The sequence below is a fragment of the Bos grunniens genome, chromosome 14, assembly GCF_055505025.1.
Source record: "Bos grunniens cultivar Pamir isolate PY7600 chromosome 14, Bosgru_T2T1.0, whole genome shotgun sequence".
Lineage (NCBI taxonomy): Eukaryota > Metazoa > Chordata > Mammalia > Artiodactyla > Bovidae > Bos > Bos grunniens.
In genome coordinates this window covers 3,750,152-3,777,272 of record NC_141178.1, presented here as the reverse complement: position 1 = coordinate 3,777,272, position 27,121 = coordinate 3,750,152, and the positions used below count along the sequence as shown (strand labels likewise).

Below are 27,121 nucleotides of genomic sequence, written 5' to 3'. Positions count from 1 at the left end.
GAAAAGTAGCTGCCTTATTTCACCATCACACAATATAAATTGTCAACTGAAAGTAAGATGACAATACAAAGAAGGAGCATATTGTACAAATAATGATACTTTCCTATTCAGAAATAGTCACTGTATTGGAACACATACATACATGTGCATATACACACGTACAGATGCATGCATTCTCACACACACACACACACACACACACACATACTTGGGGGGTACAAAGGTCAAAGAACAGCACACCAGGATGCTGAACCTACTTTGTAATATTTTTTATTTACCTGATGGGATTATAGCACTGGTTAAAACCCCAAAGCACCTTAAAATAAAAACAGGGAAGTTCTAATACAGAGATTTCCAAGTTCCAGTCTAAATCTCCAGGGATCTGAGTTTCAAGGCCACAGTCAGAGCACAGAGCATTTTTTTCAACTCCCAGATGCTTCTAAACTGGATGTAAGGCCACTGAGTTAAAAGACAGAAGCCACCCTTGATTAAAAACATTATCGTGTGCTGGTTCAGTTTATGAAAGTTCATGCCCACAGCAGCCATCAGACGCAGACGTTACTCTCCCCATTTTCCAGACGACAAAAGGAAGCTTCTGAGATTAGGATGCAAAGCCTGTATGTGAGCCCGGATCTGTCTGATTCGAAAGATGTGCTCTGCACAATATACCAGATGTAAACCAAAAAGCTTTCATGGAATTTACATCTGGGGCCACAAAGTGGCCAGTGAAAGGAGACTCACAAAGAACCAGCGGTAATGCTCTGTTCAGTCAGCAGCAGCGTTGTTTTGAAAACGGCATGGGAATCTGTGGGACGTCAGCAAGTATCCCAAAGACAATACCTCTTGAAAAAATAACCTCCCTGGTATATCTGATACGGAGAGCTTTCTGAGGCGAAGGAGCATATTTGCAGTATTTGTTGGTTATCTCTTTTTTTAACATTTTATTTATTTCCATTTTGTGTGTGTGTATGCAACAGGCTTCTCTAATTCAAAATTAAAACAGAACACTGCATAACACCCAAAGGGATGGGAACTTCGTGTAGTCAAGAGAATCTTCCAACATTTTAAATGGCCTCCTTCCTTCTTTTATACCTCTTTACCCCAGGGTAGCTAGATGCAGAATGCTGGATACAAAAGACTCATCATTAGATAGAGCTGCTCCTCTCAGGTAGCCATGCTACTAGAGAATCCTCTTGGGTCACAAAGGGGTGGTTTCACCTTATTTGTGATCCCTGATTTAAAACTTCCTCATGTTTTATGGACCCCAATGTTCACTCAGCACTGTTTATAATTGCCAGGACATGGAAGCAACCTAGGCGTCCACTGGCAGACGAATGGATAAGGAGGCTGTGGTACATTTACATAGTGGCATAGTACTCAACTATAAAAAGGAATGCATCTGAGTCGATTCTATTGAGGTGGATGAAACCGGAACATCTTATACAGAGTGAAGTAAGTCAGAAAGAGAAACACAGACTATATATTAATGCATATATATGGAATTTAGAAAGACAGGAACGACGATACCATATTCAGGGCAACAACGACACATATAAAAACAGGCTTTTGGACTCCATGGGAGAAGGCGAGGGTGGGATGATTTGAGAGAGCAGCACTGAAACATGTGTATTACCATACGTGAAACAGAGGACCAGTGCAGTTCGATGCACGAAGCAGGGAAGCCAAAGCTGGCGCACTGGGACAACCCAGGGGGATGGGGTGGGGAGGGAGCTGGGAGGGGGTTCAGGATGGGGGGCACATGTACACACCTGTGGTGATTCATGTAGATGGATGGCAAAACACACCGCAGTATCACAGTAATGTAATTATCCTCTAATTAAAATAAACTGATTTTTTTTAAAAAGGAAAAAATTCCTTATGCTTTGAAATGGCACATTTAACTAAGAAATAATGTAACTGAATAACACTAAATGTTCATTTTTGTCCATCACTCCAATAATTAGAATGGGCAAAGGGATTTAAAGCCATTTTCTACAGATGGGGAAACCGAGGCTCAGTCAAAGAAAGTGTCATGTGAGTGCAGATGCCCAAGCAGATGCCAGGGCAGGAAGTACCGCACATCTGCAGGCTCTTTCCAAGGCTCTCCCTGCTTGAGGAGCTGAGAGCTCTCCTTCTGGAAAGTGCACGCTCCTCCTGAAGGGATTAAGAACCATCACAACCACAACTCCCCTAAGAAATGGTTTAGGATTAACTGATTAGGATTAATCCTTACCAGGATTCCCTGATGGCTCAGTTTCTAAAGAATCCACCCACAATGACCTGGGTTTGATCCCAGGGTTGGGAAGACCCCCTGGAGGAGGGAATGGCTACACACTCTGGCATTCCGGCCTGAAGAACCGAATCTGCTGATGCCTTGATCTTGAACTTGTAGCTTCTGGAATTGTGAGAAAATGAATTTCTATGGTTCAGGCCACTAGTCTGAGTATTTTGTTATGGCAGCCCTAATAAACTAGTCTAATACTCATCATTTATTTGCTGGATTAAAACTTGTAATGTGTTATTTCTTTCTCTTTCTCTGACCACAATTTTTAAGGTCGGCTTACAAAACTAAATGTCTTGAAATTATGGATTTCTCTTTGTTCTTTCTATTGCTAACTTGGTGTTTCAGAAAAGTCCTGCTATTTCTAGCCCCGAGAGTCCCTAGCAAAGATTTACCAAATCTAGGTTACTTGTTCCTTGAAGTAATGAGCTGCAGTGAAAGTCAAATAATGAAAAGATAAAAGATCCAGGTAAAAGAGCAGCAGTGGTTTCTCCTTTTAATACCTTGCATACGTGTGGAGGGGACTGTGCAATATTCTCGGGTTACAATGTTTTTAGAATCCTCTCCAATCCTCATTTAAACAGACCAACCCTTAATTTCTAAACAAGAAAGGGCTTCATGTAGTTGATTTCAAACATATAGCCCTCCTCATTCTGATTTATCTTACCCTTAGATACTAGAGACAAGAGCTATAATGGGGTGGGGAGTAAAACTTATAGACTGTTGTAACTTCAGCTGGCTTGAACCAAGGTAGCAACTATTCAATAACGGTATATTGAGAGCATTATCTGAGATGGATGGCTTTGAGGATATGCTAAATGGTCAACACAGATTTTGCTTGTTAGAAAAAATAATCAACATCAGATGTGCTATGGACTGGATGTTTATGTCCCCTTAAAATCCATATGGTGAAACCCTAGCCCCACTGTGAGAGTACTAGGGTGCTAGGCTTGGGGAAGTGATTATCATGGGGGTGTGAGCTAGGCTTGGGGAAGTGTGAGCTAGGCTTGGGGAAGTGATTATCACGGGGGTGTGAGCTAGGCTTGGGGAAGTGTGAGCTAGGCTTGGGGAAGTGATTATCACGGGGGTGTGAGCTAGGCTTGGGGAAGTGTGAGCTAGGCTTGGGGAAGTGATTATCACAGGGGGCCCTTAGGAACGCCATCACTGCCCCTGTAGAACTGACCTCAGAAATCTCCCTCACCTCTTTCATCATGTGGGGTAAAAACATGAAGACTGATGTCTATGAACAAGAAAGCCTCATCAGAAAAGAATCTGCCAGGAGCTTGATCTTAGACTTTCCAGACTCCAGAACTATGAGAAATACATTTCAGTTATTAATCAGTCATCTGGTCTGTGGTATAATTATAGCAACCCAAACACGTAAGACAAAGGGTCGTATTGGGAAATAATCAAATCCTAGGCGATGTGGCGTATATTATGAGAAACAATGAGCCTCAGAAACCTATGTGCTTGTTTTCCCAGTCCACGGGAAAAATTTAAATAGCTATTATGCATTCATTTTTAAACCTAGTAATAGTGAATACTCTTTTTGCTTGCTAAAATTATGTTTTCAGAGTAAATTATTTTTGGAAATGATTTTGGAAATACCCACATAATCTTTGTGAAGAAATATGAGACAGCCATTGAACATATGGCATGCACAAAAAAGATACGTTTAAGAATTACCAAATATTATAAAAAAGCAAAACGTCACTCTGGTACGGTGAGAACATATTATAGTGAGATAACATTTTTGTACAAGAAAATAACAAACAGATAATTCAAGTAAAATTGATATCGATCAGGGTTATGTAAAATAAACAGGTAGAAGCTGTAGGCAGTAATAATACACAGCGTTACAATGAAGGTTTATATACATTCAACAAGAACCAACTGCATCCAAATATAATCTCTGTGAGAAAAAATATCTTCAGACAATCACATGATATTATTTATATATTTTATCAGTATTATTCTAGATATTTTAATCTGAACAGAAAGACAACTATTTTTTTGTGCTCCCCTTTGCTTTTAATTTTTTCTGAGCTGGGGTATGCCTATCAATAGATGATTCTGGTATTTTCTCAGATCATTTGAGCAAACTCCTGAGAATCAGTCTCTATATATTTTGCCTTTTTATTCAAAATATTAAATTATACAAATAATTCAATATGATTTGACTGCAATGATTATGAAATGCTAGGCAATTTACTTGCAATGCTATAAGTTTCTGGAGGAGGGCATGGCAACCCACTCCAGTGTTCTTGCCTGGAAAATCCCCATGGATATAGGAGCCTGGCGAGCTACAGTCCATGAGGTCACATAGAGTTGGACAAGACTGAAGCAACTTAGCACACAGCTAAAAGTTTAAACAGCCAGAAACACTGTAAGTGGATATACCCACACATGTTTATTTACTTAAATCATACAGTAATTCTAAGAATGTTTATTGGATCTACAAACACTGGAGCAGCTACTCTTATAGGAGTTAGAGATGCTGAGGCATAGTTCAGTTCAGTTCACTGGCTCAGTCGTGTCCGACTCTTTGCAACCCCATGAATCGCAGCACGCCAGGCCTCCCTGTCCATCACCAACTCCCGGAGTTCACTCAGACTCACGTCCATCGAGTCAGTGATGCCATCCAGCCATCTCATCCTCTGTCATCCCCTTATTCCTCCTGCCCCCAATCCCTCCCAGCATCAGAGTCTTTTCCAATGAGTCAACTCTTCGCATGAGGTGGCCAAAGTATTGGAGTTTCAGCTTTAGCATCATTCCTTCCAAAGAAATCCCAGGGCTGATCTCCTTCAGAATGGACTGGTTGGATCTCTTTGCAGTCCAAGGACATAGGACAATGCTAATAAATAATAGGATATTTATTATGCATAAGAGTAACTCTGGAGAAGGAAATGGCTACACACTCCAGTATTCTTGTCTGGAGAATACCATGAACCGAGGAGCCTGGTGGGCTACAGTCCATGGGGTTGCAATGACTAACACACATATTAGTAACTAACAGTGTCAACTGACAAGTATTGATGAATGAATGAGTGAATGTGAATCAGTGAATGACTGAATTTAGTCTTTATGTTTAAGAAGCTTATAATCTAGAAAGGACTAAAAATGCATGCAGATGACACCATCCTTATGGCAGAAAGTGAAGAGGAATTCAAAAGCCTCTTGATGAAAGTGAAAGTGGAGAGTGAAAAAGTTGGCTTAAAGCTCAACATTCAGAAAACAAAGATCATGGCATCCGGTCCCACCACTTCATGGGAAATAGATGGGGAAACAGTGGAAACAGTGTCAGACTTTATTTTTCTGGGCTCCAAAATCACTACAGATGATGACTGCAGCCATGAAATTAAAAGACGCTTACTCCTTGGAAGGAAAGTTATGACCAACCTAGATAGCATATTCAAAAGCAGAGACATTACTTTGTCAACAAAGGTTCATCTAGTCAAGGCTATGGTTTTTCCAGTGGTCATGTATGGATGTGAAAGTTGGACTGTGAAGAAGGCTGAGAGCGGAAGAATTGATGCTTTTGAACTGTGGTGTTGGAGAAGACTCTTGAGAGTCCCTTGGACTGCAAGGAGATCCAACCAGTCCATTCTGAAGGAGATCAGCCCTGGGATTTCTTTGGAAGGAATGATGCTAAAGCTGAAACTCCAATACTTTGGCCACCTCATTCGAAGAGTTGACTCATTGGAAAAGACTTTGATGCTGGGAGGGATTGGAGGCAGGAGGAGAAGGGGACGACAGAGGATGAGATGGCTGGATGGCATCACTGACTCGATGGACGTGAGTCTGAGTGAACTCCGGGAGTTGGTGATGGACAGGGAGGCCTGGTGTGCTGCGATTCATGGGGTCGCAAAGAGTCGGACACGACTGAGCAACTATCTGACCTGATCTGATCTGACAATGTGCTAAATAAGTTTTGTACCAGTGTTTCTGAAGCCAACTTGTGGTGAATGACCTTTTTTTTTTTCTTTATTCCCAACCAATAGCAAAGCAGTATTTTATAAGATACAATAAAAAAAAATACTTGAAAAAATAAGGAACAATAAAAAGAGACATACAATGAGACATAAAATTATTCTGTAAAATTGATAGGAAGTTTCAATTTCCTGTGCCCAGCTAGCAACCTACAGGCTTCAGACTATATTTTGAGCGGCACAATTTTTGACTATTGTACTCAACAATGTGATAGGAAAATATCCTAGTTAACCCATAAGTAAATGAAAGAAAAGCATTTGAAGACTTCAATTAAAATTAGTTTAGGATAATCTTCGGAGAAAATTATCATTTTCATCTTGTACTTTCCAGAACTCTATTGTGATTCACACAACAGACAAAAATATTAATCAAGCAATAAATAACAGGACACCACACGGCCGCGGTTCTTTTCCGCTGACCCTGCTCGAATTGGCAGCTCTGTGGGATTCAAGAGGAGACAAACAGCTTCTCTCTAGAAAACAATTCAAGGCATCAGGCACTGCCCTGATGGCAGCTAAAAAGCCCACTCCCCTCAGCAATGAGTTGATGCCATAGGTGTCCTTCTCATTCCCATTCACTTCCTTTTGAAAATAACTAACATTTCTTTACTGTGTTGTTGGAAATAATTTACAACTTCAAAAAGTACTGATGTCTCTACTCTTTTCCCATGTAATAGTATTTTTAAGTTAATATGTTTCAAGTACTTCTTACCTGTGAATGATATATTCCTAACAATTGCTATTATTTGTGCTTAATAAGCCACTATAGTACTCAAAACGTACCTTATACATATATATGTGGTGAAAATATTAAGAAACCAGTGGCGTTTCCCTGGCGGCACAGTGCTGAAGAATCTGCCTGCCGGGCAGGAGACCAGGTTTGATCCCCGTGTCAGGAAGGCCCCCTGGAGAAGGAAACAGCAATCTACCCCAGTGTTGTTGCCTGGGAAATCTCAGGGACAGAGGAACCTGGCGGGATACAGTCCATGGTATCCCAAGAGTCAAACACAACTCAGTGACAAAGAAAACAACACAGCATTTTAAATTTTAAATTCTAAAATGTTTGGCAATTTCTAAACATTAAGTGTTCAAAAGGTCTTTGCCTATGCAAAAAAAAAAAACAAACACTTTTTTTTCAAAATGCAATTACATAGCCTATTTCCTGGTGGTTAGGTTTTAGAGTTATCATCTACGGTTTGTAAAAATTGCTCCTGAAGAATACCTTTGATAGACCTTATACCACTTACACATTAATTTATGTTTTTTTTAATCTCATCTGTAACTAAGTTCAACCCAGTCAGTTTTATCTACCAATGCTGGATAAGGAAACAAACTCCTTGAATGAACACGAGACGAAAGACTAGGCTTGTGTTTTCACCAAAAGTATAACCAAAAATATATGAATTCATATAAATCAAAAGTATACAATCCAAAAAAAAAAGTATACAATCCTACAACCCTGAAGTAAACACAAAAAGAGAGAAATATGGAAATACACATTCTTTAACAATCAAAAGAAAAAGTAAAAATAACCAACTAAAATATTCACAGTGGAGTATGGTAAGGTACTTTACTACAATGAAATACTATATAACCATTAAACTTAGGCTGCAAATAATAGTAATGACAGTGTACTTACAGTATATGGTTAAGTGGAGAAAAGTTTTCGCTATAAATAATTGTATGGATTATACATATAAACATTTATGAGATTATTATATATAAACTACATAAATATATAATGTATCATATAATTACAAGTATATATTATAAGTTATATCATTAATTATTTAAACAAAACCTGAAAGGGTATATACCAAATAATATAAATAAGGAGGCAAATGTAATTTTGAACCTTCTCTCTAGAATGTGATTAACATTTCAACATCAACACTATTATAAGAACAGTGTTTCCTTTAAGATGTTTTGAGCATTTTTTATTTAAATTTTATTTTTAAAAGTTATATATTTATAATATGTACATCAATTTACTTATTTGGAGAAAAATCATCTAGTAGAGCATAAAATTTAAAAGTTGAATTTTAAGAATGAATATTCTATTCATATTGGTTGGATTGGAGAAGGCAATGGCACCCCACTCCAGTATTCTTGCCTGGAAGATCCCATGGACAGAGGAGCCTGGTGGGCTGCAGTCCACCGGGTCGCTAAGAGTCCACGACTGAGCGACTTCACTTTCACTTTTTGCTTTCATGGATTGGAGAAGGAAATGGCAACCCACTCCAGTGTTCTTGCCTGGAGAATCCCAGGTATGGCAGAGCCTGGTGGGCTGCCATCTATGGGGTCACACAGAGTTGGACACGACTGAAGCGACTTAGCAGCAGCAGCATATTGGTTGGATTGCATCACCAACTCAATGGACATGAGTTTGAGCAAGCTCTGGGAGTTGGTGATGGACAGGGAGGCCTGGCATGCTGCAGTCCATGGGGTCGCAAAGAGTTGGACATGACTGAGCAACTGAACTGAACTGAACTGAACATTCTATATCAAACTGCTCACTCCTAATATTAAAAGAAATTACAAGGCCACACAGCTTATTTTCATTTGTAACAAATCCAAAGTTATCCTTTCTCCCAGTATGTTATAACGTATCTGAGATTATCAAATTTTGGTACCTGATAGATACATTAAACTGCTTCTTGTTAGATCAAGAGGAACTAAGGAATATTCCCCTAATTGAAGATCTGATAGTGAGACCCATAACGCATACTAGATGAATAAAGATACTAAATTCACAAGAGTATTTTTTATATGAAGGAAAAAAATATCATGTGTTCATTAATACTGTGAAATTAATGAGTTTGTACTTTTCTGAACCAAAACCACAGCGTATTCAGTCAAAAATTCAGAACCCAAGATCTGGCATTAATACGCTTTGAGTATTTCCAATTCCTTTCATGGATATCAAAAACAGGAAGTCCACCTCACAGTAAAACAAAGAAATTTAATATCAGGCATCTTTTAGAAACAAAGAGACATGGTATCCAATAGATGGGAAAAAAAATAATGAGAACTACTCCCCAAATTTGATTCCATATGGCAACGAGATATCTAATAGCATTTTGTAAAGATGTTTATAATCACACAGTCCTTTCCCCAACTTCTTACACGCACTCACAGGCATATCCGCCCTCGCTTACACAAGGACACTCCTTGAAAGACTTAAAAGGGAAATACCTGCTTCACTCTGAAACAATGAGAGATAATAAATAAAAATCCAATGCTCATACTTCAAACATGATAATTTCAAACTATTGGTGACTCACAAGTCACCGGTTTAGTATCTTTTAACCAAAGATACTAAATCACTTTAAAGCTCGGAGTCAAAACAAATTGCTTAATATTATACAAGCTAGAGGTGCTTCAATTAATGTACCATTTCACATAGAGTCAACAAACCTGGTTTGACTTTATTCATTGAATTAAGAAACCTATTTTGTGAGTGCAATTAGAAAAAGTAAGCCTCTTATTTAATATAAGAATAAGATACCATTTTAACCATTTTATCCCAGAATTTTATTTTTACTTCTTATGGAATTTGTTCGCACTGAAAGCAAGCTCCTGCACTGAAAGCTCCATTCTCCTACATTATGGCGTATCTGATGACACTCACAATAAATAAAAGTAAATTTTCAGGAAATACTTATTGGATAGAAATTGATGTTCTTTGCCAACTGACCATATTTTAGGATCACCTTTTAGTAAAAATGAACTTCAACATGTTTTGGTTCAGCTTCATAATAAAATGTGATAGCTAAAATTGAGACAATCAGAGAGTATTTTAAACTATGTCCTGACTAATCTCTGGTGAGGAGCAAGATGCCAAAAAGAATTCAAAACCATGACATCGCCCTGAGATCTTCTGACCTCTCTCGATCTGAGTGACCCTATGGGGTAGCCCCTCACACACGTGACCCCTCCACACTTTAACCTTGGCTAGGTCTGTGCTGTAAGTGTCAAACACAAACCGGATTTCAAAAACTTAGCCGAATAAATGGAGTCTACTTAAAAAGTAATTGCATACTGATCACTCATTGAAATGATAATTTCTGATAGGCTGAGTTCAATAAAATATATTATGAAAATTAGCTTCATTTGTTCATCTGTACTTTCTCAATGTCCTTTTTAAAATGCAAAATTACGTCTGGAGGCCTGCTTCTGTGGCTTGCGCTGTATTTTCCCTGGACAGTGCTGATCTGGAGAGTGCTTGTCACTGCTATTAACCAGCCTTTTCCTCTCTCCCCTCTTCCCTCTTCTACTCTTTCATTTCTTCTGCTTTATTTTTCTTTTCTAGAACCGCAACAATGTCAGGAGAGAGGTCAGGAATAGGGAGGGAAGATATCGCAATTCTGAAAAAAAAAAAAAAAGACTGCAAACATGATGGAAAGAGCTCAGAAATTAAACAAACTATTCTAATGTTGTTGGTTCACTAAATTATTAATAAAGCTATATTGTTGTCCATATGAAAGAGAAAAAAGCATAGGCATTTCTGAACTCATTTTACAGTTTTTATTGTATTTGAGAATCCAATAAGATATTTTTATTTGAAATTTTGAATAATCTCAACGTATTCCAACACAAAATTCATTTCCCCAAACAATGGGCTGTATTTCAGGGCCTAATATGTGTATAAATACAAAGTTTCACATATTAATTTCTTCTGGCATCTACTTCTCCTCAAAAACCCATGATCCCTGTCATCTCCCAATTCTCTTTCCAGATGGCCCTCTCTAAACCTTTCTGTTGCTTCTCATCTCTTCCTGCTACACATTACCCCTGAACACACCCATATATTCCTGACTTTGGATAGCAATATCAATAAAGTGCTGTCAAATCTCCCAACCCAAGGACCTTGCCAAGTCACTGAGAAGAGAGGGGCACTCCATTCCAAAATTTGCAAGTGTCTTAATGACCTAAATAACCATAACTAATCACAGCTACTCTTCTGAATTCTAATCATTCATGCATTGTCAGTTTTTACATGTGCCATTTCCTTCTCTGAGTAGATGGTCAGTTCATGAGGGTAAGTCCAACGTTTGGTCTTGTAAACCTCTTTAGTCTCTTAAAACACAATGACTTAGATACGGTAGATTTCCGGTGAGCATTGGTTAAATGAATGGGCAAGTATCAAAATCTCACTAATTATGCCTAGAGCGAAACACTACATGGAACTCTGAGAAGACAAGAATCAGAACGTATATAGCAGCACAGTTCTAGCCAAAAGCACTGTGTGCTTTTAAACCTTCCATACACAGGGAGCTGGTGTGTGTCTATGACGAAATGTCAAGGATCTATCCATGTACACATCAAAGTATCTCTTTTCCTGCATATTTTAAATAAGGCACGGGGGTGTAACTCAAATTGTTCTTTGCGACCTCATGGACTGTAGCCCACCAGGGCTCCTCTGTCCATGGAAGTCTCCATGCAAGAATACTGGAGTGTGCCGTCAAGTTTTGGAGCCAAAAAAGTCTGGGGTTTCAGGTCTCTATTCAGCAATGTGACAGCTCTGAGACATCTGACAAGACACTTGTCTGATCCTCAGTTTCCTCCCCATATTGCTATCTAGGATAATGATAAATTCCTCCAGGGTGTTACAAAGATGAGGCACAATAGGACTAAGCATTCAGCCATCAGTCTGGGCCAGGAGGGATGATCTAACAATGGAACTGAGGCAGTAGCAGCTGCAGCAACTGACCTGGCAATAGCAACAGCCACAGTCTACCTACCTGCTAACTGGACTCCTCATTAAAAACAGTAAAGTGTGAACTGGGCTCAGAAGTATAACAACAGGCAGACACTATGTAATGTTCTTTTCAACAGGAATCATTTGCTGCTTTGTTTAGAAAGTACTGAACTGTAGTAGCCTGTATTTATTTCTCTGGTTTTGATCAGGTACATCCTTGTAACACTGAACTTTTGGTTGCGGTACCCATTTTTTATGCAACCATCTTTTGGTTGCAGAATTTATTCTGTATTATCTAAAAATCTAATCAAACGCAAACAAGACAAACACACACACACGCACACACAATTTATCTACATCTCTCCTCAAAATGTTCCAAAAGACTAAAATCTCAGCAATCACAAAAGAAAACAAAAATTCCTTTATGGTATCATTTGATCATAAACCTCCAGGAACGTCACTGATCCTTTTAGCACATGTTTCAGTCTTCCTTTTCACTTTCTTCCCTGTCATCCCCTTAGGAATTTTTTAAAAGTGTTAAAAATTACCCCTTCAACACTCAGCTTCTTCTCACAACACTTCTCAACTTCTCAACCTCAGCAGCATCTGCCTCAGTTAACTGCAAGCCTTCCAAAACTGTGAAACACGTTCACTCCATTTGACTCTGCTCCACTTTCACAATCTGGAAATACAACATTCTCCTCTGACCAAAACCATCCATCCTCACACCTCTTTCATCCTGTTAGAACCAGTGAACCTACCACTCTTGCTTTAGACCTTGCCCTCCAGGCTTTCTAATCCTCTCTGTTCCTAGTCTCCTCAGCTCCCTCCCCAGCCAGGTTTATGATCACTCTGACTTGAAATACGCACTACACCTAGAAAGCACAGCTCTTTGCTCTGCATCGTGCAGGCCTTGCTAATATTCTTAAGGAAAACTTCACTGTTTGCTTGACCCATTCAGATTACATTTTCTATTGCCAGAGAGAGTGATGCAATTGTGTCAACTAGGAACAACAAATTGTTAATTTTGCCAAGTTCCTCCCCATGGCTGTAGAGTCTTTTTCAGACCTTCTGAATATTCTCTGCTACATTCCCTAAATTCTTACCCTCATGCTAGTTAATTTCAACCTACCACCTTGAGAATATCTGAGGAAACTAATCATCAGATGGTAAGCTCCCTGGGGACAGGGCCCTTAGCTAGTCTTATTTACCACTGAGTCTCCATGCTCCAGGACAGGGCTGAATAAACAATGCATTTAGCTAACTAACGAACTGATCCAATTCCCTTCCTTCTTCCAAGATGTGACCAGTCTTCCTGTGCTACCACCGATCATACCAACCTTCTTAGAACATCTTGAAATTTACCCCTGAAAATTATTTCCACCTCCACAATACCTCTATCTCTTCTAGCTAAGGAGATGCCATTCTGAAAGCAATTAATATACATGCATATTTCCTTTATTAGAGCTTAAAAATACATCCTTTGTCCAACAACATTGTTGTTGTTCAGTCACCAAGTCATATCCGACCCTTCACGACCCCATGGACTACAGCACGCCAAGCACACACACCAACAATATTACTCCCTTGAATAATATTTCATTTCCACAACTGATCCTGAACTAAATTTCTTCTTGTCTCATATCTTCAAAGGCCCCAAGGGACATGAAATTTTACAGATCTGGATTTCTGCTTCTATTTAACCCTAATATGCACATTTTTTTCTCAATGGCAACTAACAGACTTTCAACACTTTTACTGAAAATATTCAGTCTGAAAAAATAATACAATAAAACCTACATAGTCAGTTTCTGGATTCAAAAATTATTAACAAATGATGTTTTACACACACACACACACACACACACGCACACATATGCATTTTACCATGACTCATGAAATTAGGCCACAGACATCATGGCATTTATTCCTAAGTCATTCAGTATGCATCTCCTAATATCATTTATTAGCTAGCCCATGAGCAAATTTTCCCTGTTCAACCCAATTTTGATCTTCTGTGAAGTGAAAGCCGCTTAGTCATGTCCAACTCTTTGCAACCCCATGGACTACACAGTCCATGGAATTCTCCAGGCCAGAATACTGGAGTGGGTAGCCTTTCCCTTCTCCAGTGGATCTTTCCAACCCAGGGATTGAACCCAGGTCTCCTGCATTACAGGAGGATTCTTTACCAGCTGAGCCACAAGGCAAGCCCAAGAATACTAGAGTGGGTAGCCTATCCCTTCTCCAGGGGATCTTCCTGACCCAGGAATCAAACCAGGGTCTCCTGCATTGCAGGCGGATTCTTTACTTGATCTTTTGCAGCCTTATGTAAAAAAAAAAAAAAAATCAAATAAATCTCCAAAAACTGTATTTGGTTGTCTTTAGTCTCTTTTAGTCTAAAAACTCTCCCCACAACGGCAATGTCTTTTGAAGAGACTAGGCCACTGTCTGGTATCTTCCATAAAAAGTACTATACCCTGTGAATATGTATGTTTCCTCATTCAGTTTAACAGGTTCTACTTTCTCTATATTTTTCTGTAAATGAGAAACTAAGTCTAAACAGGTTTTCTATTCTGTTCAGTCACTCAGTTGTGTCCAACTCTTTATAACCCCATGGACTGCAGCACACCAGGCCTCCCTGTCCTTCACCATCTCCCGGAGCTTGCTCAAACTCATGTCCATCGAGTTGGTGCTCATACTCTGTCTAGACAGGTTTTAGATTCATCTCAAACATTCCATCAACAACATCTCACAAATGACAATGAAGACTTCAGACTGCATCCCTCCGAGGCTCATGGCATCGGGCTGTCTGTTAGCTATGCCAGGTTTGATCACACAGCTGCTTAAGAAGGCAGATGTCAGATAAAATTAAGAAGTAATGCTTGGACTTCCCTCGTGGTTCAGTGTTAAAAAATCCACCTGCAAATGCAGGGGACATGGGTTCGATCCCTGCTCCAGAAGTATCCCATATGCCACAGAGCAACTAAGTCCATGCACTACAGCTAGTGAAGCCTGCGGGCTCTCCAGCCCAAACTCTGCATCAAGAGGAGCCTCTATAATGAGAAGCCCAGAAACTCACAAAAGAGGAGCCCCTGCTCTCTGCAACTAGAGAAAGCCCACGTGTTGCAAGGAAGATCCTGAGAACAAAAAATTAATAAATAAGTAAAATACTCTTTAAAACAGTAATCTTGAGTACAAAGAGAACACATTATTCCTCAAAATATTTGTAACTAATGGTTTTAGCACCTGTTGATGATTCTTGCCTGAATCATTTATTTCACTGAGAGTTATAAACAGTAATTTTCTCATTCTACCATTTGCTAGATGTACTAACTTACGTATTTTGTAAAGAAGAGCTGTCTTTCATCAACTACACAAGAGTTCCTCCTAAAAAGCAGGCTAACCATTTATTTCAATTTAATTATTGTCAGAATCATTTATTATTATTTTTTAATTTGGACTATCACAATGGACTCATGGACTTTCTTCAATGTTGTACTGTCTGTTACAGTCATTCTTGTTGGAGGAGACCACTGAGGGCATTAATTATTGTCAGAATTGCTTTTTATTAATTTTTTTTAACTTATACTATGACAACAGACTCATGGACTTTCTTCAATTTTGTATTATCTGTTACAGTCACTCTTGTTGCGGGAGCTCACCGAGAGCATGTGACCACTGGATGACCCTACAGTGGGACCCAAACAGTCAGAGGCTTCCTGTCCCCTCTGCTGTCCTTGGGATGTATATTCAGCCCCTTCAGGCCTCAGTCTTGAGAGCCATGTGTTGTTGAGAATATCCTGACTGAAGGAGAGGTGACTGAACCCCATGAAGGCTTCTCTACAGGGATCCCCCACTTTACTTTTACTAAAGATCTTTATTAGTACCTATTTTCACAAACTGAAACAAATCCAAAGAGGATTTTCATTTTATGCACAAAAGCAAGACGTGAAAACAGCGCTCGTTATTTTCCATCAAGGCTTTACAGAGGCAGAACAGACCAGAGCAGAGAGGGGCTCCATCGAGCTCCTTCCCCGGGAACCGCACTCGGCATTCAGCAGTAAGCCTCTCTACCTTCACTTGTGCCTAAGAGCATCTGTGCTTTATATCAACTTATTTTGTGCAGCTGTTAGCAAGATGTGTCCTAGGGTGATTGCTTCTTCACTTTACACCATTCCGTTTACAAAAGGTTCCATGGCCATTCAGAGAGTGGGGGAGACCTGAACAAACTTTTAAGCTCCTGGTAGGTAGATGCAGAAATGGACTTGCCTTGCAGCTGCCAAAGACACGCCTTGCACCTAAGTTATCCTGATGGTTAAAACTTCCACCCACCAAGAGGGAGTGGTCTACTGCTTTCCACAGCCTCTCTTTGCCCTCCCGGTCCAGGGGCCAATTTCTAATTTTGCCTGACATCACAGCTTGCCAGGTGGCTCAGACGGCAAAGAATCTGACTGCAATGCAGAACCCAGGTTTGATCCTTGAGTCAGGAAGATCCCCTGGAGAAGGGAATGGCAACTCACTCCACTATTCTTGCCTGCAGAATCCCACGGACAGAGGAGCTTGGCGGGTCATAGTCCATGGGTTGTAAAGAGTCAGACAGGACTGAGCAACTCACATATTTTGGGAACCAACAACCACTGATGCTCAAATTTATCTGAATTTGGCAACTGAGAGGCCCTTCAGGCTAGCTCCTGGTAACCATTCTAATTAACACTATAGGCTTACACAACCTTATTTGTTTGCGGGCACTTCCTCACTTCCCAGAACAATGAGAGAAGTTGGGCTCATCTGGTACTTCTTCTGCCTAGACTTAGAATCGGCCAAGTTTCCAGAGAGTTTGGGCCCCTTGAATGGGAAACGGTGTTTAGAAGCCATGATTTGTGCACTGGATGTGTTCACTGCTTCTGGACACACTGCTTGGAAGTCTCTTAAGGAGCCAGCTAGTAAACCTGCTTAAAAGGCATGTGTGGTGTATTTCAATATCTGACAGCCTAGACCCCTCTTTACCTTTCTTTTCCTGACCTATCCTAGTTACTCCCGCTTTTTAAAAACTTCTTCTGTATGTAATTTAAAATTAATTTACCTAGTTGCAGAAAACCTTCTTACTGATCTTCCTGTTTAGTCATGTTACATTTTCAAATGCACACACAGACATACACACACTAAGAATGTGACACATACAATCTTGGGAACTGACCTGATGTGGTATGTCACACCACACCTGGAACCATGGAAAGCTTTCTCACTTAAGTCTAATATGCCTCATTCATTGAGTTTCTTCTTAAAAGTAATGGATTTTAATCACAGGATCAAGGGTCTTTTTCGCAGGTATCACCTTCCTTCAAGCCTACACAGCATTTGCCTTGCTGAACAACACATACACCCACACCCACCCCCCCACACCCCCCCACACACTCCTAAGCTTCAGTGGCTATCCTCCTTATTCTCTTTGTCTGCCCTTAAGCAGATTCCTTTACATCCACTCAGGAAAACACAGGTGTTTCCCAAATGTTTGCCTCCTAAAATGTTAATGTCAGTAATCTTGTAACATCTTTTTCTAGCTTTCAGTATACTTTCCTGCTCTGGATCTGAATTTCAATTGCACATCAGTCATTTTATCCAGGTTAATACTGGAACTTCATATCAGTGATGCGTCCAAAACTGAACCATTCTCCCACCCCCAGGCAAATCAGGCTCCCTTCTAGATATCCTTATTTTCTCCTGGCTTGTTTCATACTCCAGGCTTTCAAGGTATCCAGATTCTAAAACTCAAAAGCAGCTTTTGATAGTTTCCCCATCTTGGCCTCCAACCAGTGTAGACGTGTCGATTGATCATCGACTTTGAAATCCATTTCATGGTGTTCATTCACACTGCCCCCACTATACTTTATGTTTCCCATTTTCTACTGAAAAACATTCACTTTTCTCAAGCTCCAAGGAGATTGTTTAATAACTGAATCCTTTTTCACACATCCGAAGAGGCAATTAAAAACAGCATCCTAAAATAACATCTTGCAGTGTTATGTTATTAACAAACAGATAAAGTGAGCTTGAAAAATGTCACACTCAAATGTGTGTCACAGTGCAATTCTGAGCTGGAGATGATGCTGAGCGTGAGATGTCGGTAGACAGAAGAGACACCTATATTTATAGACTGGCTGTGTTATGAAGGAAGTGGCTCTTCAGTTTGCCTTGTGTAAAAGAATCCTCTTCCACATCACACCACAAACACTTCAAGAGGTGAGACTCCACTTGGGGCTAAATATTTGTAGAGTGCTTTGCCCACAACCTCGGCAAAAGCACTGTGGACACAGGGCCACCTATTCGGTCCTGACCACAGGGCATGAGTGCCTTCCACAAATGTCCATGGACTGGGTCTCTTCAAAATCCCCACGATCCTGTTGACCCGCGTGATGCCTGGTCACTTGAAGACCCTTTCAGCACCAGTAAGAGTCTTCCTGTAAATGGTGCCATTTTCTGGGATTGCTGGCTGCAGCACTCAGTAGTGAAAACGTGCCAAAATACAACCACCTAAGATAACGGACCAAGAACGCACACACCGCGGTTGTTGCGCATTGAGTGAAAGAAACGGACAAAGAGAATTCCGTCTTCTCAAGTGGAGCATTCCTGTACAGAAGGAGGGCCACGGGTGTTAATTCAGACACTCCTGCCATGTGTCCCTTTACTCCCTATGGAGACGTGAGCAAATTACATCTCTCCAAGCCTCAGTTTCCCCCAAAATATAAAACAATGATGCTATCACCTACTCATGGAAAGGAAGGGCACCTCAGGACGTGTTAGTCCTACTTTTCTTTCCCTTTCCTCTTGATTTAATGAAAAATAGCCTTTCCCTACTCCAGCCTGTTAAGTTTCCAAAGTGACTCAAAAATATGTTGCTCCTGTTATAATTTAGCATATGGCTATCAAAATGTGTATAAATATTTTGTCTAAATACATGGATGATGTAGGAACACAATTAATTTCCACTGTTAAAATTTAGACAAAATATTCAACTACTTTATTCTAAGCAAAGTAGAGAAATAGATGTGTCAGATGTGATTTTATGAGACATACTGATGCAAATAAAACCTCCAGTTTTTCTTAAGTATGAAGGTACATAAGATGCATTTCGCTGCATCTTTCAGAAAATCTGGGTAGGGTCCCCATGATTTCTGCTATAATTCTCTTCTCCATTTAGATTTCTACATGGCCCAAGAAATAAATCTTGCAGTACTGACCCCAGCTTCACAGGCTCCAAAGACAGTCCAGAAGACATTTATCCTGAATTAACTGAAGTTCTCCTACTAACCCTCTCTGTCTAGGAATGGAAAGAAAAAGGCAATCAATAACTCTGTGTTTGCCAGAATGAAGTCCCAGAATAACTGAATCATCAGTGAAAGACTTTTAATTTTATGGGAGAATTAGAGAAGCACAAAATCCATTTCCCACAATGTCAGTGAGTCTAACAAAACAAACAATGAATGCCCCCCAATATTTTCTTGAAAATCTAAAAAGCTTCAGGAAGAAGCAAGACTACTAAAAGCAGGGGTTAGATGTACATAGTCTACCTGCCAAATTTTAATAATAAAAAGAAGAGTGGCGACTGGCATTTTTATAAGACTTGCTAAATATGTAACTAATTTTTGGTACTTTCAAAAGTCAAATTATTACTTACATTTTCTTCAATAATTCTTGTCCTCAAAATCACGTCGCAGTAAAGCTAACCGTCCTTGCTGTCACTAATACGAAAATTCGTTGCCCCACTATAAGTGAGACTTATGAAAACGTCATACTGAACCATGAAAATGGGATTTTAAAGGTATTTGTGCATGTCACTAGAAGTAGCAAATAATAAGAAAATAATAACAACAACCTCAGACCAGTAAGGAATTTTTTTAATTAGATTTTAATTTATTTCCAGAGCCCCATAGACACCTTGAAGAATACACTTTATCATTACCTTGGTTTTTTATACACAAAATAGAATTTTCTTAGTGACAATGTGATAAAAGAAAAACAGCTGTATTTCTTTTAAGGCACCGCTAATTACATTTAAAAAATATAATGTTCAAAAGTCAGAGAGGAGAAAAAATTAAATTGCAAGTAAATATTTCCTTTTTAGCACGCAAACGATTCTGAACATCGACTTCACTTCTCTTCTGCTTCCAGTGTAGTCTGACTTGATGTGATGCACTGCGTAATTAGTTGCTTACAGTATTAGTAAACAGTAAGCAAAGCATGACTGCACTCCTACTCCAGTCAAATGCTTTCCGATATAGGGAGCTTCTCCACACTCTTCTCACTAGCTTCTTTTTTAAAAAGCTGCTTTAAAACTGTTCTAGTAAAGAAGCAGTTATCCATATAGCACGTGGTTGTTCTAGCTAGGAAAATATATTTTTTTGTATATCAGATGTAGTGCATTATTTTTGTATCCCCTTATTTTCACCTTCTAATGGCATCATCAGTTTGCACAAGTTTGGTAACTCTTTTAACCACTAACCTTTCATTACAATTAGAAAAAATAAACTATGTTTTTTTTAAAGCAATATATCTATTGTAGTTAAGAGTGCCTTTATAAATATGTGTTTGAAACCTTTCCCCCTTATATACCAGCATCACCATGTAGCTGCTTCATCCACACCAAGAAAAAAATTAGTGTGCTCCTTGCTAGCTTATAATCATGTAGGAAAAAATATGAAATGATTAAATGTCTATTTTTTATGATTAAAATTTCTTCATTTAAAAATTCTTGGACAGACCACACACTCAAGACAGAACTCTGACTAGGGTTTTCTTTCTCTACAATGTTCAAGAGTGGGACATACAATATAAAGTTAATGCAGTAATCCTGGATTTTCAAAATGTCCAAATTTTGGCATCCCCTAGAAAAGTTCTAGCAAATGTAGAAGGCGGCTTTAAATGTGTGATTTATTTATTTGTCACATTCAGGTAATAAAATAAAGTCAGTTAGTGGTCCCGCAGCCACTTTAAATTTATGTGTCTTCTTTCCCTCATCCTCTACCTTCATTCCAAACCCTCTCTCTTGCAGCCAAATATTTATTTTGCTGTCAGTAAGCAGTTAAAAGTAATCTGCATGATTAAGCTGATCAGAATCAAAGTGGGTTGCTTGCTGAATTTAAGAACATTATTTTTCCATGAGAAACCAGTAGGCGGTGCTAAATCTTGGAAGCCATATTCAAAGATTTTAAACCAACACACAGAGTTGTAGAATCCCCAGCATAATTTATGGAGGAGGAGATTTCAAATTTTCAATATAATAGAAATTTAACATAAGTATGTAGTATAATGAACAAGCAATATTTAATGAAAACCTAATACGACTAAAGGCTCTTAGCATGATTTTTACAAAATTCAAAGCACAACTACTGTATCTGTTCCCACTTGAAACCTTATGAATATCTTCCATCCCATCAGGGTTTCAATCTCATTTGGAAATATCACACATTGCAGTCTGCGTTCTGTACCAGCCTTAAGACAGTTATCCCACCTTAGGGCAGCAAGTGATCCTCATAATGAAAATTATGGTTTGATACTCAAGCTTTGTTTCTCATTCACTGTTTCTCTCTTCTAAAGGAACTAGATGACGTACAGTACATACAACCTACAAAGAAATGTTATACACATGCATTGTCTTGCATTTTTACATAAATGAGCATTTCTACTTACATAATACTTTATTATGATGAAAGTGATTTAAAAAACCGAATGTTCCAAGTGGCATTTTAAATGATTTGCTCCCTGTTTAAACCACATGAAAGACTATATTTTAGTAGTATGCTTACCACAACCAAAAAAATAAAAACTTAAAGCTTTATTACATAATACTTGTGTCAAATCTTAGAACTATGCCTTTCAGAGTACCAAGCCTGGAGGTCCACACACAGGACTTAAAGTATCTTCCTTATATAAATGCAACAGGACTTTCTTAACAGAGAAAAGCTACCCTACATACAAGAGTAACACACATTGATTGCTACATTCAAAGATCTCTGAAATGGGACAATGCATTGTGAATTTAAAAAATACATAGCTTTCTAGACATTACGATAATTTTTAACCTGCTACAGATAAATGACTTGTCCTCCTCCGTTACCACAAAGAGTAAAGAAACACAGTCATAAAACTTCATTCCACAAACTGAGCTTAGAGACTTAAATATTTGTTTGAAAAAAGCCATAGCATATGTCATTAACATGTTTATTATGGGCTCTGGATTTAGTTTTTATGCCTATAGATAACCTAGAAGAAAACCTAATCTGAGAAGTAAATTATTCCACTCGCCTTTATATTTATTTTAATAGAATCCAAGCTCTACACTCCAGAATCAAATCATTTAAATAATGACCTCCAGACTTTAAGATTTAAAGTATAACACAAAATTTGTTTGGACAGCAAGTTTTCCAACAGATTCTGTCACTGTGTTAAGTACAGAGAAAGCTTTTTATTAGCAACCGTGGTGCATCTCCAAGAAGTAGTACCAGATTACCCCGGGAACCGAACACGACGATCATAAAACATAAACTCCATAGAACACATTCAACACTGAGTTCTGTGCTCTGCCACCAACACAACGGACTCTATCACCACCATCACAAATCCCAAGCCCTGTCCTGTGCCGGGCTCTCAGGGGAAACCCTTTGCGACCACCATCAGGTGGTTAAAAAGAGGGACAATACATTGTCCCTTTACCACTCCTCCTATGGGTGTAGCCTCATTCATGCAAACTGGCGCTTTCATCCTCAACATGAAACCCAACTGACCATCACGGAAAGTAGCGATCTCCTCCACCTTGGAAGACGCCAGGCACTTAAACCCAGAGCAACAAACACCACGGGGAAAGAAAAGCTCCAAAGACACCACCGCGGAAGAAAGCAAACGGGCAAAACAGGCAGGGGAAAACCGAGTGCGTTGTTGACTCAAGGCAGAGGAGCAGCGGGCGCCGCGCCATCGGGAGCCACCGCCGGGATGTGGAGAGGTCGGGGCCCGGGCCCTCGGCCAGAAGCCGGCGCCTCCGGAGGACGCGGCACGGCCGCTGCTGCCCGCGGTCTCCCGGGCGCCTCCGGCCCGGTCCGCGCCCGAGCCCCGCGCTCCTGCGGCTCCCCAAGTGGCCCTCGGAGAACTTACCCGGCCGCCCGGCGCCGCCCGGGGCGCAGACGCCTCCCGCCGACCGAGGGGCGGCGTTTCACGCTCATTCAGAAGCAGCCCAGGCCGGGCACGGACCCGGGCTTCCCCCGGCTCCCGGCGCGGCTTCCCCACCGCGGGCTCGGACGCTGCCCGGGGCCGCGAGCGCGCACACGCGCGCACACACACATACACACACACACACGTTTCTTTGCCAGGACCAGAGTTGCCATTGCAAACCCGGGAAACGCCTCCAAAGGGACCAAGTACCTGCTCTGTGCGAGCTGCTCAGCTGTTCACTTCATCTTCCGTTGACAAGGAAACCAAACCGCACTTCATTTTTTTTTTCCCAGAAAAACCTTCCACTGCCATCATTTGAAAATGGATTTACAGGGAGGGGAGAGGGAGGAAGAAGGGATAATATAGATATAGATATCAGGATATCTTTCATAAAATGATCTTGGGTTTTTGTTTTTTTTAAAAAAAGGCAGATGTGCAAAAGTCACACTTAATTTAAAGGAGGAAAAAAAAGTATTTGCTTAAAAATAATCCCAGGAACCAGCTGCAAGAAAAGTTTCATGTTATCAATGGATATCAAAAACAAGTAGGGGGAAAAAAAAAAAAAACGAATTTGTTCTCCCCGGCTTCCAAAAAAGAGCACACACACACAAAAAATAAATAAGAAAATTCATGTCTTTGCTCAGTGGTTTGTATTCGTATAGCAAAACCACAAACTTGTAAACACTGCCGCAAGATCCCACCTATACAAAAATCTTATCAGAAAAATAGTATGCAAAAAAAAGAGTTAGAAACATGCTTTTTTTATTTTTACAAAGGGGGAAAAAAAACAGGCACCATACTTCATATCGCTTTTTCCTTCAAACCAGTTGCACGTTTTGCTGGACTTGGGAGTCGCTCCTCGCGGGCACGGTCGCCGCGGACTCCCAGACGCAGCGCCTCGTCTACAGAACCGTCGCATGCTAGAAAAACTTGGATTCAGGAAAAGGCTCAAAACCATGCTCCTCCAGCTTTCCCAAATGCAAACAATAATCAAAGAAGTGGAGAAAAAAAAGAAGAAGAAGAAGAAGAAAAAACAAAAACACAAAAACAAAGGGGGGGCAAAAATAAAAATAAAAAAAAAAAAGAAGAAGAAGAAGAGGACAAGAATGCCACTGAGAAGGTACTCACCGAGCGGGAGTAAAATGTTGGAATAAAAATGAGATTTAGGATAAAATACAGTATGGCGGTGGAAGAAGGACTGAAGCGCGTGTTTCTCTGTCTCTGCCTCGGGCACTGACACGTGACTCGGAGCCGGGCTGACTCGCAGGCACGGCCGGGGGGGACCCGGGCTGCCAAGTGGGGGGGCCCGCCGAGCCCCACTCCGGCGGCGGCGGCGGCGGCGGCGGCTGGGAGCGCGGAGCCCGGAGCCCGCGAGCGGCAGCTCCCGGCGAGGCGGCTCCGCTGTGAGCCCGGACGAGCAGGTGCCGCTCACGCGGGCGCTAGGCACACGCACACGCACACGCAGGGCGGGCGAGAGGGGGCGCAGCGCGGGGCCGGCCGCGGCTAGCAAGGCCCGGGCACCGCCGCCCACGGCGGGGAGCGCGCGCCCTGGGGCAGCTGGGGGTCGCCGATCGCACGCCCGGGAGGAAGCCACCAACTTGCCGCCCACCTCCAACTTGTTGTCGCTCGCCACTTCCCCTGTTCGCCTCTGTTTTCCACACCAGGGTGGTCACCTGCGGAGAGATGCCAACCCTCTCTCTCCAGAAGTTTCACTGTGAACGCGCGATCGAACGCACCCACTGCGCCCTCCCCGCACCCCCCGATTTCTCGCCCGATCCCTCCCCAGCTGCCCTCGCCTCTGCGGTTCCCCACCCGCCCCCCGGATCTGCGCGCCCCCCTCGCGGATCTCGGGGAGCCTGGCTCGGCGCGCTACCGGGGGGCGTTGTCAGGGGCCTGGACTGCCAGCAGCGCGCAGGGCATCTCTCCGACCCGGCACACCGGCAGTTGGAAAGACAAAACGAAATCTCCGCGTTAGGCAGCCGGGTCCCGCGCTTCTTCCCGCGGGCGGGGGTCCCGATCGTCCGTTGGCTCGGGGACCGGGCATGGTCGGCCTCGTCGCGCGCGCGCGCGCCTCCCGGCGCCCGGGGGAGGTCCTGCCCGGCGATAGAGGCCCGGGCCCGACTCCTGCCCAAGTTGCGGGCCGGAGCTGGAAGTCCCAGGGGCGGCGCGGGGGACAGCGGAGAGCCCGGGTCACGGGTCCCCGGGAAGTGGGGGGGTCTCGGCGGAGAGAGGACCGGGAGGCGGCGGCGCACCCCGCCGGAGCCCAGGTGACAGAGCCATGGATCGTGAAGGTGAGGGCGACGCGGGGATTTCTCCACCTGCTCCTGGCTTTAGGAAGCCGGTCGCCTGAACAAAGATCCCATCGGCCAATCGCTGGATGCACTGAGCATCTGCTCTTGCTGCCTGTTCAAGAATCAGTTTTCTGAGCACTGGAAGACATCTATTTTTTTTTTCTTCGTATTTGTGCACTAGTAATATCATGTCCGTCCCCCGTGCTGCTTTGGATCTGGGTTGTGTGGCATTAATTGGCACTGCTCTGTTTGAGAAGGAGCAATTAACACACTAATGCAGTTCACAGATTGCCGCCCCTGATCTATATCTCCGTGTTTCCGGTGTTGACTGTTAAGATAACACGCCTCCATCGAAGATAATCTAACCTGGACAGTTCTGAAAATTAAGTACACATCTAGAACAAAAAATATTCCTCAAGCATTCTGGTTCAGAATTCATTGGCCAAATGAAGTATGAATCCACAATTTCAATAAAAGAAACAAAATAACCATTAAGATATCATTAAATATTGATTTTGATAAGTTGCCAACTCTACCCCCACTTATTATCCCTACTTTAAAGTGAGAGTTGCTGATTAGAAATACTGACTGAGAAAGATGAATCCTTCAAAGTGGACCTGGTAATTTTGGAAGCCCTGTTAAGTTATATTCAGAAATGGCAGGATTTTAAGCTGGATTGTATAGAACAAACACTGTGCTTTTCACTTGCAAAATACCTTGGGCTTCTTTAAAAAAATAAATAAATAAGATCTCTCCAAATGTTGTCTTTTTCTTCTCTGAGTCATGAATTAGTTCTTTTCTGCCATTAAGCCCTTAGTTTGCTAAATTTTCCTCCCATTTCAAAAAATACCTGATTCTAATAATTTAATAAGAAAACATTCTTTTAATACACATTTTTCAGTGTTCAAATGTGAGAAACTCCACTTTAAAAATGAGTTTTGAACCCTTAAACTAGGTTGGGCAGTGCCTAGGTTTTAGAAAGTTATTCAAGAAGAACTTTGAAAAACAAGCTGTTTAGAATTACACTGCAGTAATGGCCGTCAGCCAATCACAGTGATTGTCAGACTTTTATTATTCAATAAAATGACTCCCCTTTATGTTAAATGCAGTTCTGCTGAAGAAAAAGCAAGACATCAATATCCTCTCTGCTTTTTTCCATTTACTTATGTAATTACAGTAAGGTGCTCAAAATATTCCACTTATTTCCAGCATGCCATTTTCTTTTTTTAAGTTGCATCATCAAAAATAAACAAACTTAGACCAAGGGAACTAGTATTCACTGAACAAAGCCTCTCATTTAGTTCTTCCTCCTGCTGCATGACATTGATACTGTTATACTCATTTTACAGATTAGGAAAATAAAGTCAGAGGAAGTAAGAAATTTGTCAAGCATTCCATTGTTAGTATTATAGGTGGAACTGGACCAAACTTTTATCTAGTTTTCCAGGTAGAATAAAATATTTCCAAAAAATACAAGGAAGTATTTTTAGAATAAAATACTAAATATTTTCAAATACTGCTGCTGATGCCAGTTAATAAAGATATGCTATTCTAAATTAAGTAAGTAGATCTAAAATAAATATGTGGGAACTGATTTGGCTATATTATTGCCCACATATTTTCATTCACTTTTCTGATTTCATAAGACAGATGGAGA

General features: G+C 41.0%; 1 protein-coding gene across 5 annotated transcripts in view; it reads right to left on the bottom strand.

Annotated features, from left to right (window-relative positions):
* RALYL (RALY RNA binding protein like) overlaps window positions 1–24,424 on the bottom strand; it is an 829,453-nt gene extending 805,029 nt beyond the window's left edge. For 2 of the 5 annotated variants that reach the window (XM_086335788.1, XM_086335791.1), the window contains exon 1: window positions 24,302–24,424. The gene's annotated coding sequence lies outside the window, so the exon portion shown is untranslated. Of the gene's footprint in view, window positions 1–23,116; window positions 23,298–24,301 lie in introns of those variants that run through there. The other 3 variants (XM_086335786.1, XM_086335787.1, XM_086335790.1) reach the window with 2 other exon arrangements.
* Between the last annotated feature and the right edge of the window lie 2,697 nt (window positions 24,425–27,121).